Below are 16,115 nucleotides of genomic sequence, written 5' to 3'. Positions count from 1 at the left end.
TATTTATAACATTATTTTAGAGATAATAGAAACTACTCATCACATTCAGTGTGACTTCATGGCTAATTCTGGTTGACCCAATCCACCAGAGCATGAAAAATTCCCTCTGCCATTACAAAAAGATGTGAATGGTACCAGATCTCCTAGACAAATGAATACTTGCTCATCCCCAATAGTGACTTCTTTTGAAGTTATCGATATTAGGAAAAACTGGATGCAAAACCTCTATAGTTCGTTATCCACTTTATCACATAGTCAAGAAACCAGAGTTCATAATCTGTTACAATTTAGCCTCCCCACACCCCACGTTAAATGAAGATTCCAAGTTGTAACTGTCAAATTTTCCTGCTTTGGTCCAGAAATTGGGATACAAGTTTCACCGCTTGCTCAATCGCTTATGGCATACGATTTTCCTGTAACTTTCACACCCAGCTTCCGTGTTTGTAAAAGTTGGTGTCACTCATTTTTATAAAGGACCTTGCTCAACAGTGCTTAAAACAGTGCTAGATAAAAGACTATCAAAATTCTTCTATCTGTATCTTGTCATCCAGCTTTAAACTTGCTACTAAGTGCAAAATAGCCCTCAGAAATTTACCATTTTCTGTTTATGTTTCATGGACGCACACTGAACCGTTTACTTTAGCAAAGCATATTTTAACAGAGTCTTCGTTAAAAAAATTGCATATGCAGTGCTTACATAAAACATTTTCGTTTCATCTTAGCTTCTCCATCGTTTGGTGAATTTGAAACTTCCAAGTTGTTCTGCAATATTTTACATTAAGGGCACTCAGGAAAGTGTAGGGTCTGTTCTACTGTATTACAACTGCAGTCTTATCCAGCTCACTTTTCATTCTGTATTATATTGTCAATGCATCTGCCTCATAGAATCATATAGTAGCCTCCTAGTATCTAAAAAGGATCTACAAGAAAGCTGGAGACGAATTTTTTATAAGAGCATGTAGTGACAGGACAAGGGAGAACAGATTCAAACTGCAAGAGAATAGATTTAGATTAGATATTAGGAAGAAATACTGTGAGTGGCGAGGCACTGGAACAGGCTGCCCAGAGAAGTTGTGGATTCCACATCACTGGAAGTGTTCAGGGTCAGGTTGGATGGTGCTCTGAGCAACCTAGTCTACTGCCCACGGCAGGAGGGTTGGAACTAGGTGATCTTTAAGGTCCCTTCCAACCTAAATCATTCTATGATTCTATTAAATCTGACTGCTTTCTCTTCTGAGTATTACACGGACAATGGTGTCCATTTAGAATGCAAAATGAAGAGTTGTATTTATAATTAAAGAACTCATATTCACAAAAATTGCTGCCCTACATCAGACCCATCGGCTTCTGAAAAGAAGCAAAAAAAAAATCTTCAATAATCAGTTTTGAAGTGACTTTTTATCTGGATTGTTTTTACATGAGTCAGCATTTAGCTCATGTCCCATCCAAATCACTCTTGCAGTTTGCAAATACTCAGCTTTGTAAAACCCAATAGGAGAAACAAAAATGTATATTCTAATTTTCTTTTAAAATCAGGTTAGGAAAGAAAAATTTGCCTATGGCAAGGAAACAAGCCTGTTAAATCTTACTTCAAGATGCAAAAAAATAATTTACTTGGCTCTGTGGTTCTGCTATTCAGTCCTCATGGGTAACAGAGATGATGGTCATCAGATGAACACACATGATAAAGTGAATTCCATCAGGATGCCACAAAGCAACTGACCTAATTCTATAGTCAATGCAAGCCAGCATTGATTGTAGAAAAAAAATGCAGAAAAATAAAGTCCAAACTGTACTTTGGACTAGTGTTTTTATAACTGTATTCTCACATAAGTAAGCACACAGCTTTTCTGATACTGGTGAATGACCCACAGATCAGACTTCGTATTTCTTACAAGGCCTGTTTGATTTGATACCATTTCGTACAGTCTCCTTTACACTTATGGTCTCCTTTTAAATCGCTGGCACTTTCTTGCCTTCAAAGAGGCGGCTGCTCTCATTCTCTTACCTAAAATCCCAGCCAGATCTGATATCTAGACACACACATTGCTACAGTACTGTGCTTACAAGTCAGCCCTGAAATGCAACAAAGTGGATACTACAGACCACCTCGAATTAGACAGTTTTTATAGGTGTAAATGGAGAAGCCTTAAGCTATGCCTAGACACAGCTTTATCAATCTTCCTTCAAGAATGCCAGCAATTAAAATAAATCTAAGAATATTTCTTGTGTGTTTGTTGGTTGGTTTGGGGTTTTTATTTTCAGTTAAAAGGAGGCATAAGAAGTACAGAAATACTGAATTCAGCCTACCTACCTGCTGAAGGGATTACCATTGTACTGTCATTAACTGATTTATCAGTAATCATTGCACTGTGAGAAAGCAGTGAAGGACAACCTTCTCCTACATCACCCAGTATTCTGCCTGAAAATGGAACTGTTGATCTTACTGCAATTCTGCCTGGAAACCTCAGTTCTGGATCAGGCACCCGTCAGCCAGATGTCCTTCAAACAGTGCTGAAGGCTGAGAATAGTTTACTGACGAAATCAAATACACGAAATCTATATTCTGATGTTAATAATCTAGATGAAGAATGCACAGCTCCTATTGCTGTGACAGATAACCTACCAAAAAACAGCTGAAATTCAGTGTCAGAACAAAACTACAGCCAGCCCAGTCAGCAGAATAGTTCAGTATAGTGAGACCTGGTTCCCTGTGTTTTCACATGGCTATGGGGTTGCTGATCAGTGTTATTATACACAGTCTTAATTATTTCACTGCCAGGCTGAAGTGTCTGGTTGCTCTAACAAAGCAATCAACAGGTGAATGCTGTAATAAGATGGCTTACGACCATGACTGCTGTGATAGTGAGTGAAAATTGCAAAGCTCAATGCTACATGGGTTACGTTCATCACCATACAAGGGAAAGAGAAGCTTTTCTCTCACTGCTATCAAAAAGTTCTTCTGCCTCAAGTTACCAAAATCATACCCTATGATTTTCTAGGCACAACCTAAAACGCTTCCCTACTGTTCTCAAAACTTGTACAATCTTTCATTATGTTGCCTTTGCCTGGCCATAATTTGATCTCTTCACTTCCTTGCAGCAAAACTAGGCCACAGTCCAGGTCCAGCCTGGACAACTTCCCAGCTGTTGAAGTAGGGATGTGGTTGGAGAGACTGCAGAAAGAGCTGAATCAGAACTATCACTTCCTAGGGAAGAGTTGCAAGCAGCCGCCAAGTCACTATGAAAGAGGTGAACAATGCTTCCCTCTCTGCTTTTTTGAATGAACACAGCAAGGGCAGCTGGGTGCCTTGTGTTCATGTGTGCTCTGGGCACCGTTTGGGAAGCCAACACCTCAGGAGTTTTCAATCACAAACACTACCTCAACTATGGATCATAAAGGCCCCCAGGTTGTCACAAGAGACTTGGTTCCCTATACTTGGCTGCATGGGTGTGTGTTTGCACATCCAACTTTACGTGTACAGCTTTTGGACCAAACAGGAAGGAACTTCCTTAGTTTTACACATTTCTAGCAAGGCAGCTAAAAAGTGTGGACTGTCTAGATTGCTGTCTTTGATCTAGGCAATTAAATAGAACTGAAATGCTGCTTTTGGTGTCAAAATACTTACTTCAAGAATCTTGAATTAATGGCACTTCTCCATTTCTTGTAAACTCATTTTGCAGAGCCTATCACTGGAGAGTGAGACTTTAAGGCACAGATATGTTTCTGTTAACCTCAACACACTGAAACTTGGAAATTGGCCAATAGTTATTCTTATTTATTTCCTCTAAGTGACACATTGAAATATCACTAGGACTGGTTATTCAATAGGTGATCAAGAGGCTAAGTGCTTAGGCCTTATCCTACTTCACAAAAAAACAGAGAAATTCTGCATTGGGAAGTAACTTCTAGAGGTCATCTACTCTAACTCCACTGCTAAAAGCAGAGTCAGCTACAGCAGATTGGTCAGAACTGGTTTTAAAGTTTTCTAAAGATGGAGACTGTACAGCCTCTCTGGGCAACCTGGTCCATTGCTTGACCATCTTCACCATAAAAAGTATTTGTATTATAGTTAAATAAAATACTTCGTATTTCCATTTGTGCCCACTGCCTCTTGACTTATGGATTTTTTTTTAGATAAGTCAAAGCTTGCAAAAAAAAAAAAAAAGAAAAAAAAAATCTTGCCTGTTCCTCCTATGGGCCTTCGCACTGGAGAAGTGAGTAGTAGAAGGACACTGGAAGCAATACACAACAACACCAAAAAAAACCCCACATTATCCCTTCAGAAACATGCAACTTCCCTCTCAGGGTGCTGCTGCAGAACTGTCACAACCTGCACACAACAGCTAACTCCAGCCCCACCTCAGAACAGCTGTTTGCCTTTCTCAGTGACAATCATCCTTTTGCCCACAGATAGGCCATGCTTTTCACAGCCCTTCCCTTTGCTTAGTGGGTGTGTTAGAAGAACCTTTTTCTGAACATGACAAAGCCCTTTACCCCACGACAATATGACAGGACTTGAATTTCCCTGATTCCCAGGATCTGGAGATTCTGCACATAAATAGGCATCAAAATTGTAAACCAGAATATGCAAACATTAGTGTTACTTGCAGTTTTCTTTAATGCTAGAAACTCATCTAAATTCCAGTAAGAACTTCCCTAGATGAGGATCCAACAGCACACAGAGCTTGAACATGATTTTATAACTAAAAGTACATCAGCAGAACAGATTGTCATCAACAAAATCTCCTGCTTACTTATGCAACTTCTACCAGATATCCTTTGGCAATGCAGTTACAGTCCCTGAAGCATATTCCAGCATTTGTCATGTGATCAGCCCTGCATCATTTTCTTGATAGCAGCTGTGTGTGCTTTCTTCATGCTTTTCCCCCTAGTGCATTAATATTTTCTTTTTTGAAAACTTTCCAGGGATTATAAAAAATGTCTTTTGTTTCTTCCTTTTCTTACACTCCCTCCCACGCTAACACCAGCTTACGCTTTTGCCTAATGGAAACCATCCAAGATGCACCTTTTAAAGACAAGAAGCAATTCTGAAACTTCATTTAAAATCTAGAAAACAAGGATATTTGTTTCTCTTATGAGAGATCTGAGCTTAGTTTATGCTCTGTCACAAGTCTCCACTTTAACCTCAGCTGGGCTCACCTAGCTTATTCTTGTCCTATTATTCTGGAGAGGTGTTGGGAGAATAAAATACCCGAAAAATTATATATTGGGTGAATTCATTTCATATCACAAACATTTTCCTACCATTACTTAGGGCATGATTTAGAGAATCAATTTCCAAGCTTTTTACAAAAAGATACTAGAAGACTGCAATAAAATAGATTTCTTTGAGTTTATGTTGTTGAGACTTAAAATGGCAGCTGACATTATGTAGATATCTATTTTAGCAATGCTCATACTGGGAAAAATCAGGAAAGAGCAGCAGTGGAAATGAACACATCACCTGTAGAGTTGTGTTCAGTAAGAGTCTTTCTCATAGAGGTCACACAGCTGGTGACTGAGATACAGCAAAGAATATCACAAACAGTGTATGTCTTGCATGGAAGGGTCACCAGATTTTAATATGGGCTATTCCTGCAGTTGTTGTACATGGTGAGTTGTCAAAATCATGCTACAATTTACTAACCAGAGAGGAAGGAGAACAGCGGAGCAAAAATGCTAATTTGTGTCCCAAATTTCATACACTTTTTAAATCACTTTCCCCTTGAACAGAGTATCTGAAAGCAATATCCTGGCATGAGTTTAATCAAATTTAAAGTAACTCAGGGTAATCTTCTGGGGCCTGTTATGTCTGTGTAAAGTTATTTCTTTCCTTAAGCCCTTCTGGAAGTCTGTTAGACATGAAATAAGCAAGCATCAGTGTCTGAGGCAGTAAATAGAGCAGTCACTCCCCGGTCTACCTTCTGTCCAATCTCTGCTTACTATCTCTCGAAAGAATACATGAAATTTCACTACTGAGACAGCTTTTTTTTTCCTTTTTTTTTTGTCTGAAATAAAGGGTAATGAACAAGAGAACGGTTAATAGCAGTGGTAATCATCATGATGGATAGACATTACAAGGTTTTGGCAGTCATCTTCTATTGCTGGAACCAGCATTCAAAAAGTTGAGTTTTTAATATGATTTGAGGACACCAATTTGAAGCACCATTTTTCCACTTGTTTTTTAACAAACATTTTCCTTAGCATATGGATCCAGTATTGTTATACATTTGGGTTTCTCGTTGTTGACCGAAATTCCTGGAAAATCTCTAAAAACCTTCTTATATTTCCCTGTTTGTTTGTTGTTTTTTATTTAATCTCCTTCCCCACAGTGAAGTATCTGGTTTCTTCCTTTATGCTCTTCTCTGTCTTAAAGCAGTCAGTATCACCAGCAGAACTCATTTTCCTTTGCTTTTCCTTCCAGGAAGAAAGGCTGGGTCCCATTAAACCTCTTCAGTGCTAGAATGACTGAGTGTTCCGTTGGGCACCAACTGCATTCATGTTAAATTTCCTCATGCTCCAAGTCTCAGTAAGATACTGTAGACAACTAGCAAATGCTGCCAGTTCTCAGTTTTCAAATTTAAGAAGGAATTTGTGACCTGGATCTAAGACTGCGTCCCACTACTATCAAATTCTCACCTTCAATTTTATTGTGATTACTGAAGGATGTACCTCAAAACTCAAAAGCAGCTTAACTGACACAGAGATGTACCTATGCACATGAAAGAGAACCTGACTGTCTTCTACTATGTTAGTCTAGAGGACTCTTTATGCTCCACATTAATCCAAGTGTAAGAAAAAGACATGGTTGGCATGGGTCTGCCACAACCCTGAGGACAATGTAAAACTCAAAATCAAACAAACCTTCATTGTTTTGAACTTGGACCAGTTGTAGCTCCAGGCTTAGAGCCATTTTTTCATGCAGAGAGCTCCTCACTGCTTTCCATGAGAGATCCCTGCACAGAAGAGATTATAAAACTCAGTCTGCTGGAGAACAGTGAAGGTTGTCTCTAATTCATTCTCTCAAGCTGCTATCAGTGCAATGGAACTTTCCACACACATAGTTTTTCCTCCTCTGAAGTTTCCTTTATTCTTTCAGCTCTGGTTTCTGGAATTTCTGTATTGTTATTTCTCCCCTAGGCATGATATTATTAGAGGTTCTCCTTCCCTCTCCTGTTCCCTTGCATGCTGCTGAGAACATTGCAGAAAGAGCTATTGCCAATTCATTTGTCTGCCTGCCTGCCAATTAGAAGTATACCATCTCAGAGTCAAGTGAATAAATACCAATAAACAATATGATAGCTATCCAGCCATTTGACCCTCTGACAGTTTTCAGTGCTTTCCATTTTATTAGAATAAGGTATTAATAGAACAGATATGTTTCAGAAGACACAGCATTGTAGTACTTCGAATCAGAGAGCTGACTTTTATAGTTAGAACAGCAGATTCTTTTTTGTGCTTTTTTATGCCAAATGCTGTTAAATCACAAATTTTTAAGGAATTTTTTTTAGTATTCCAGCAATAAAGTAATCACACTGGTGAGTGGATATTCTCCTAACTTGCTCTATCTTTCTAGTGTTTGATTACAAATACTTGGAACAGGAAGCAGCTCATGTTGTTTGCACAACATCAGAAGGTCTCAGGTCTAGACCTGAGTAACCAGGTCCTCTTGTAAAATGCAGTAGGTTAGCAGACACTTTATGTCAACAGATGCCTTAGATATAAATAGAAGGAACAGGTCTCTCCTCCAAAAAGCTGGCAATCAAAGACCTCAACTCCATATTGTACATGGTGCCAGGGAAATTTTACTTGCCCAGAAACCCTATTATTTGAAGACGGTGCAACATGGGCACAGAGGGCAATTGCACACTTCTCAGTGAGGTGCAGAAGCATAAACAGACTGCAACTTGGAAGCAGCAAGCGGTTAGACATATGGTCTCATGAAAATATATCTATCTCATGCCATAGATATTTTTAATACAAGGCAACAATCTGACATAGTTCAAACTCAACCAAGTAAAAGCGATTCATATTAATATGTAATAAAAGTTGGTAGGTTTAGAAACTGTCCACTTGAATGCTGCAATTCTTTTCCAAGCAAATAATCTTATGCTGCATCCATTTCTTCTTCATTGAAAAAACATTTCAACAATTATTTCCAGCTTGCATATATTTGAATGTCCAACCTTAAAATATGAACAGTTAAATTCCTGGAGAAAGTCCAACTACAGCTCTTAAGGTCTGCAACTGAGAGTGAAGTGGGAGAGATATCAGCACTCCAAACTCACACTCAAACCAGGGCTGTGTAATAGAAGAGTCTCTTTGCAGCAGTAAACCCAGGCAAGTTTTAATACATGCTGGCATGAGGAAATAACAAGGACAAAGCCTAATGTGAACAAGGTGCAGTGCTAAAGGATTCTTTATGAGTTTGCAGCAAATGACAGACCACTTTTCCCACAAAATTGAACTACAGCACATAACCAGCTCAGAGTGCCTTGCTGATCCTTATCCACAGCTTTTAAATGAAAGTTCCTTCTACTCCCATTCTTCTGAGAAGCATATGCAGCTTCTCTCGTTAATACTTCTATTCAAGTAGGATGCTAATACTGACTCACTACCAGAAGATCAAAGTTTGCCTACAGAAACCTTATATCTATCCCTATAAGTCTCTTGATTAAAGACCCTTGACTCTTTTTCCTAAAACGACTGTGCTGTGCTGTGAGACAGAGAAAACCACACAGTTTCCATGCCAGCTATTCTTCAGCAATTGTGCCAGCTTTCTCCCTTACCTACCTTCAAAGAACTACTTTAAAGCAACATGTTCTGTAGCCATACACCCCCAGACAGAGCTTTGCAGTGCCCAGCACTTCAGCAAAGGATTTTTTATGCTCCCTCTCAGATGTTTTTTTTTCAAATAAAAATCTACTGTAAGTAGTAACTCACTAACAAGGCACACATAATCAATATTTCCCCACGATTAATAAAGGAAAAACATGTGGTTAACAGACTTCTCTAATAAAATGGACAGAAACTTATATTCAATATTACTAAATGGATGTAACTTACACTTGTGAAAAAGTTTCAAACCACAAGTCTCCCTGGAATAGTCATGCACGTTGCAAAACTTCCATTTCATCCCTGTGTACATGTTAAAGAAATTAAAACAAGTCACTAGGTAAACCATGACTGCCTCACTGTGGAATAAAGCAATGCTTGCTTCCAATAGTTTGCTATTACTACCAAAACATTAGTTTTTTCTTCATCCCTCAGAAAAAAAAAATTGGTATTTTGGTCAGGTTAACAATCCAAGTTATTTCTGAAGATACTATCACAATATTTGATAGGCTGAAAAATAACTTGCAATAGCTGAAGCTGATTAATCAGTTGATCTCAGCTGAAGTCACAGCCATGCACTCAAACCACTGTAGTGGGTTGACCCTGGCTGAATGCCAGGTATCCACCAAAGCCACTCTGTCACTCTCCATCTGCAACTGGACAGAGGAGAGAAAAAAAACAGCAAAGGATTCATGAGTTGAGATAAAATGTGAGAGAGGTCACTTACTGATCACCTTTACAGGCAAAACAGACTCAAAGTGGGGTATTAATTAAATTTATTACTAACAGAATCAGAGCTGGTAATCAGCATTGCCTTCAAGCTTTATAAGGTAATTACAGCTTTATTATGAAAAATTAAGTATCATGGTGAAATCTTTGTGAAGAAAGGAATAGGTAAGCTTACCTTAGTAACACTTATGCTAGAAAAAAAAATAAACCCAAGTCTTAGCTCTTTGGTCTTTTATTTCCTATTTAATTCAACTTTGGTGCAGTATATACCCTTTTGCCAATAGTAAAAACCACACATTCTCTCTACTTGCAACCTCCTTTACTTCAGAAGCACACAAGCGGTGATATTTCACACAGCACAGTTAGCTTGTTCCCTGCACAACAGAACTAAGACAGCTCAGTTTCAGACAGATTCCCGAGCCCATACACCTACACCCTCCCATCACACCAGGTCCCCTTGCTTCCTTGCTCCAATACACCCTAAGGCGCCTGGTCTGCACACACAGAGAGGGTCAGACAGAGGAGTGGCTGTTGCAGGTGTGCAGCAGCCTCTTGGCCAGGAGACCTGCTCCAGGTCTTCTCCCCAGTGAGAAGGTTCCTCAAGGCTCAGTTGCTTTGGGATGTCTCTGACTCCCTTGCTAACATGCAACAAACTGAGCAATTGGTTCAAAAGCTTTTGGGATAATACTAGCAGATTGAAAGGCAGCAACCAGTAAGAGCCCCTCCAGCACTGTTTCCTTAGCAAGCAAGAATGAACATTTCAGAAAGGTTACACTGAATGACTGGAACCTCCAGGCTTCATGGGGAAGAGGAGAAGGGAGGAGTGTGCTAGAGAGCTGTTTTCTGTTCTTTGATCTTGCTGTTAAACATATGTGTTTCTTACAATAACCATTTTATTGATTTTGAAAACTCATCTTTTTCCAAGTTTTCTACCCTTTCCAAGTTTTCTACCCTCTCTGTCATATAAGAAACAATAAATTCATAAGCAGCACTGACAGCAGAAAGTCAAAGTTTTTGAAGGCCAAGGTGCTCCATTCCTAAACAAACACATACTTTTTCCACATATGCAAAGCATCTGTGGCTGAAACAGCTCTTGAGGAAGCTCAGGGGAGGAAACTCAAACACTGTGAGTGTGTTTGAGCTCAGAAGCTGCAGAAGGTAAGGCTACTCTTCATAGAAGGTTATAAAATCTCTTCCTGTCCCTAGAAGAAAACACACAGGACAAGAACAATACATGCTCACTCACTGTGAATGTGACATTTTACCTTGGTGTGCCTGTGCCATACTCTTCCCCCCAACTCTGAAGGCAAGGCCTGGCCAAGGAATTATGATAAAAGGATTGCTGAATAAATTGTTTTATTTTCAAAACCCTAGCCTGGTTTTCCAGAAAAAAAGGGTTTAGTTGTCTATTTCTGTGAACAATTATCCTCCCTGGAATAGAGGTTAAGAATTCCCTGTCAGCAGCACATGGAACCTGTACTGAGGGGAAGCACTGGGAAGACACAGTTGCAAAGCAGGAAAAGGGAAAAGAAAAATCCATAATAATCATTACATGTAGAAGAGGAGAATTCTTTGTTAAGCCGGAGAAACACCATGGGCATGGCAGTAGAAGAACAAACTGCAGTGAAAACATGAATCAGAAGGCACTACTGGGCATGATAGTCATGTGCTTTAGTTTTAAAGGAAATTTCACAAAAGGAAGGAACAATATTGACACAGATTTTGCATGTGCATCCACTGCCTGACCACTAAATGCTCCTAGTACCTTTTAGCTGAAATAATCCTTTATCCTGGATCACAAATTTCTACTCATGGCAGATTTTGTCAGCAAAGCAGCTCTCTCTTCTCTGAACAGTAAATAAAAGCAATGACAAAGTTAACATTAGATTACCTAATCAGATTACAGACTTCTCAAAAGATTTACCTCTTTGTCAAAGTGCTCCTCTGGAAAACCTGAGCTGGCTCCAAGAGATGCAGCTTTTAAACAAGTCATGTACTGATCCAACACAAAGCTCTAAGTTATTAGACAAGCATTTTAACTAGTGTGTCTGATCCTACCCTGTTGGTTAGTTATCTGTACTTTTTAAAAAAGCATGCTTAGCCTCAGAATATACTTTTATACAGTGTTTGCACTCAGTGTAAACTGGTGTATTTCCCTCTAGCAAAATAGAGATAAAAAACCTGAATAAATATGCAGTAATGAACACATTTGTAAAGGCCTTTATTGGTCAAACACTGTATGGAGTATTTGCTAATGGCAAACATAAGTTCCCTTACTCCCATATCACTCACAAACATTGCTGTCAGGGCCAGCAGGAAGCCTCATATGCTGTCAGAGACTGGTAACAAGCTAGAAAACTGCACTATAGCATGGAAATTGTAACTGCAGCAACTCATCTCTGCCTCCTAGCTTCATATCTCAGTGTGACGTCACTTGGTGAGATAGTGCATTTGCTTTTTGCAAGAAAAGGATTCTTAGCTCTGTAAGGCAAAAAGAACCAGCTGGAACAGTCCAAAGACCTGAGCTGACTGAGGATCACTGTCTTCTCATTATATTATTATAAATTATTATTATAATTATAATATTATGTTATTATAATAATTATAATATTATGTTATTATCAATGTTATAAAATGTCTAGGATGTTTCTTTCCAAGCAAGAAAAGCCTCTTGTGTAGCACTGAAGAGCCCCAAAATGAAAGCCCTTGCCACTGTCAGTGCCAGACCAGAGACCCAGCCCAAAGGGGTGCTTCACAATCTCCTCTCCCATGGCTTTTTGCATTCCAGGCAGGCCAAGAGTTACAAAAAAGAAAGGATGCATTTTAAGGGTGCTTGATCTAAAGTAAATGACCTAAAGTGGGAAGGCCTGTGTTCATTAACAGGCTTATTCAGAAAATAAAATCTCGGCAGTTAACTGGTGCAAGAGTTGCTGTACTTTGTTGCATTTATGAAAGCCTACCCAGCAAAATGCCATCACCTGTCCTTGGCTCAGCTCTTCTCTTCAAAACTCCAATCAAAAGAGATTTAAGTGGTCAAGAACATCAGCCACAGATGCCATTAAAGCAAAGGTAAAAAGGACAAGACTTTCAGCAAGGCAATCCTAGCAGACCACGTATAGAAGTAAGGGATGGATTTATTGCAGTTTATCATATGTAAGACAACAAAAAAAATAGAGTGACTACACCACAGGCAAACCTGAAGTTGCTGCTCTTGTAGCTTATGCACTTTTAAACTAAGTTTAGTTTTGTTCTTCTCCTTGTTAAAAATCCCAAACTTAGACAGCACTGTAAGAATCATTATTATTTCAATTGCTTTTTTAGATAGGACTTAATAGCAATAGAAAAAAGGAGCAAGTAGGAGCAGAAACATGAAAGGCAGCTCTTAATTTTAGTTCTGCTTTGTCAAATGTAAATGTAAATGCAATGATCAGTTTTTTCTGCAGCAGCATTTATTCATAGGGCCAGTTTTGAGGTTGGTTCACACTATGAAGTTACACCCCCAGAGAAGACGAACCCAGCGTGCTTTAGTAATTAGTACACAATATGTTTGTCTAGCAATTAATTTATATCAGTTTCGAGATGTGCCAAGCCACACATACCACTGCAACCTCACCTGCTCATAGGAAGGAAAGAGAAATTTGTCCACAAGAGGGGGATAACAGACCAACAGTAAAGTCTTTTGCTCCGGTACAGTTGTACACTAAGAGGCTGCTACAGTCCCAGGCTCAGAGAGGTGAGCCCTCCCCTACAACTTAGAAAGCATCCTACGGGGTGTGGAAGGGGAAGGGCAGAAGGGGGCTTAGCAGGAAGGAAAGAAGCACTTTAGAGTGTAATGAAGTACCCAGTAGACTTGCTTGCTTTGAACTTCTGAAACTGGATCTGAGCAGGCAGATAGTAAATTGGCTCAAAACAACTGGTGCTTTGTCAGGTAACTTTGGGGTTTTTTTGAGTATTTGGTCTAAAAAAAGTAATTTTGATCATGTTGAAGGCAGGCAAAGAGGAGGTGTTCAAACTATGACTGGTAAACTTCGTTTGCAACAGTAGCCCAAAGAGGAGGCCTGATGCTACATCAGGGCTATTTATCAGTCAAAAGTGTTTCATATTATCCAAAATATACTAAAGCATTTATTTTTTAATGTTTTCTTATTGCACTACCCCAATGCGCTGTACCAGAGGTCTGAGAACAGAAACTATCTGTGCTCCATAGGTGAAACCAGGGACACTTTTATTAGCATTGCTTGCTGTCCACATTGGCAGAACACTCTTTACCAGCAGGAGTAAGCTGGCAGCTTCTGCCCAGCTCTGCCACTGCACCCACACTTGCATGTACAATGCATCTGAAATTTTTCCCCAGCAGTAGCTGCAGACCTGTTGGTGCATCCCATGTGAGATTCACTCTCCAACCCTGGGGCACACACAGCCAAGATCTTCTTCTCCTGGGTCAGGTTGTGCTCCCAAAGCAGAAGCCTTAAGCTAAACCTCAGCTCAGCTCATTACATATGCTAGAACATGCAAGGAGAATCTGCCATAGCAGGACAAGCATACCCTGCACCAGGAGAAAAGAAAAAGAAAAATTACATTTAAAGATTGGCCATGTGACTTTGAACTTGGAAAAGGTTACTTGAGGTCCAGGTACCACCAGTAAATGGAATATGTCATCCTCACCTCCAAAATGGAGAGACATAGGGCTAGGCACGGTTTAGGCAGTGGCAGAGGCTACACACATCAGGGAGGTCTTCATCCCTGACAAAGGTAATCTGCAGCTGCCTGATGCCCAACTGCAGAGATACACATGGACATTGACATAATTGGCACTCCCAGGCAGGAAGATGGGATTCCGGGCCAGGGAATCCTTATTTAGGGCTTTGTAAGCTCCAGATTTGTTCTCTCAGAATCAGCTTTTCACATGACAGTATAATTTCCACAATAATTGTCTTAATTTTTCCAGGTGTAAGTGCTTGATAAGTGCCAGCAGTGGCCCCCTGAACCCTACAGAAATTCACAGTAAAAACAAAAAAAAACAAACACAAAACCAAACAAACAAACAAAAACCCCCAAAAGAAAAACAAAAACCCCCAAAAGAAAAACAAAAACCCCCAAAAGAAAAACAAAAACCCCCAAAAGAAAAACAAAAACCCCCAAAAGAAAAACAAAAACCCCCAAAAGAAAAACAAAAACCCCCAAAAGAAAAACAAAAACCCCCAAAAGAAAAACAAAAACCCCCAAAAGAAAAACAAAAACCCCCAAAAGAAAAACAAAAACCCCCAAAAGAAAAACAAAAACCCCCAAAAGAAAAACAAAAACCCCCAAAAGAAAAACAAAAACCCCCAAAAGAAAAACAAAAACCCCCAAAAGAAAAACAAAAACCCCCAAAAGAAAAACAAAAACCCCCAAAAGAAAAACAAAAACCCCCAAAAGAAAAACAAAAACCCCCAAAAGAAAAACAAAAACCCCCAAAAGAAAAACAAAAACCCCCAAAAGAAAAACAAAAACCCCCAAAAGAAAAACAAAAACCCCCAAAAGAAAAACAAAAACCCCCAAAAGAAAAACAAAAACCCCCAAAAGAAAAACAAAAACCCCCAAAAGAAAAACAAAAACCCCCAAAAGAAAAACAAAAAACACACATACACACACAAAAACCAGCCAAACAGAAAAGAGCAAAGTGTTTCCAAACATTTCAGGGTGATGCAGTCTTCAGAAGGAGGTCCCTACAAAAATCCATTCTCCAAATCCTGATTTTAGTCCAGATCACTTCCCTGTAGCAATGCACCAGAAAGTAGCATGAATGGTGTTGCAAGTAGAGACAACGGGGTGAACCTGGCACCCCACACAGATATGCTTAAGAGGACTGTCTCATTGACAGCAGCACACTGTAACCCATACCAGAGGGATGGAGCAAAAGCTAAAGCAGAGAAGAATGTGTCTGTTGGAGCCTTCAAATTTTTCTTAAAAAAACCAAACCAAAAAACCAAACCAAAAAACCAAACCAAAAAACCAAACCAAAAAACCAAACCAAAAAACCAAACCAAAAAACCAAACCAAAAAACCAAACCAAAAAACCAAACCAAAAAACCAAACCAAAAAACCAAACCAAAAAACCAAACCAAAAAACCAAACCAAAAAACCAAACCAAAAAACCAAACCAAAAAACCAAACCAAAAAACCAAACCAAAAAACCAAACCAAAAAACCAAACCAAAAAACCAAACCGAACAAAAACCCAAACAACAACAACAACCAAAAAAACCAAAACCCAGAACATACACACAACTAAGAAATTCAAGTTTCAGGATAAAATGCACATTTCAGTGAAAAATTTCGATTTTTAAATTAACTGGGACCACCACAATCACATGACTCAGAGCTGGAGTAAAACTGAGGATTAGAAACAACCATTTGATACCAAGTCTGTCAAAGCAAAATAGACCATACTAGCAGCCTTTCTGAGCATGGATTTTCTGCATGTCGTCAGCCAAGCTTCACTATAGCAAATTCATACAACGAAAAAGAGAAAGGTTCGCCCCAGCCCTTGGCTATCTTCTGAAACCC

This window comes from Manacus candei, unplaced genomic scaffold, assembly GCF_025592945.1.
Source record: "Manacus candei isolate 608988 ecotype Guabito, Panama unplaced genomic scaffold, ASM2559294v1 h1tg000081l, whole genome shotgun sequence".
Classification (NCBI taxonomy): domain Eukaryota; kingdom Metazoa; phylum Chordata; class Aves; order Passeriformes; family Pipridae; genus Manacus; species Manacus candei.
Note: the sequence above shows the minus strand (reverse complement) of the source record.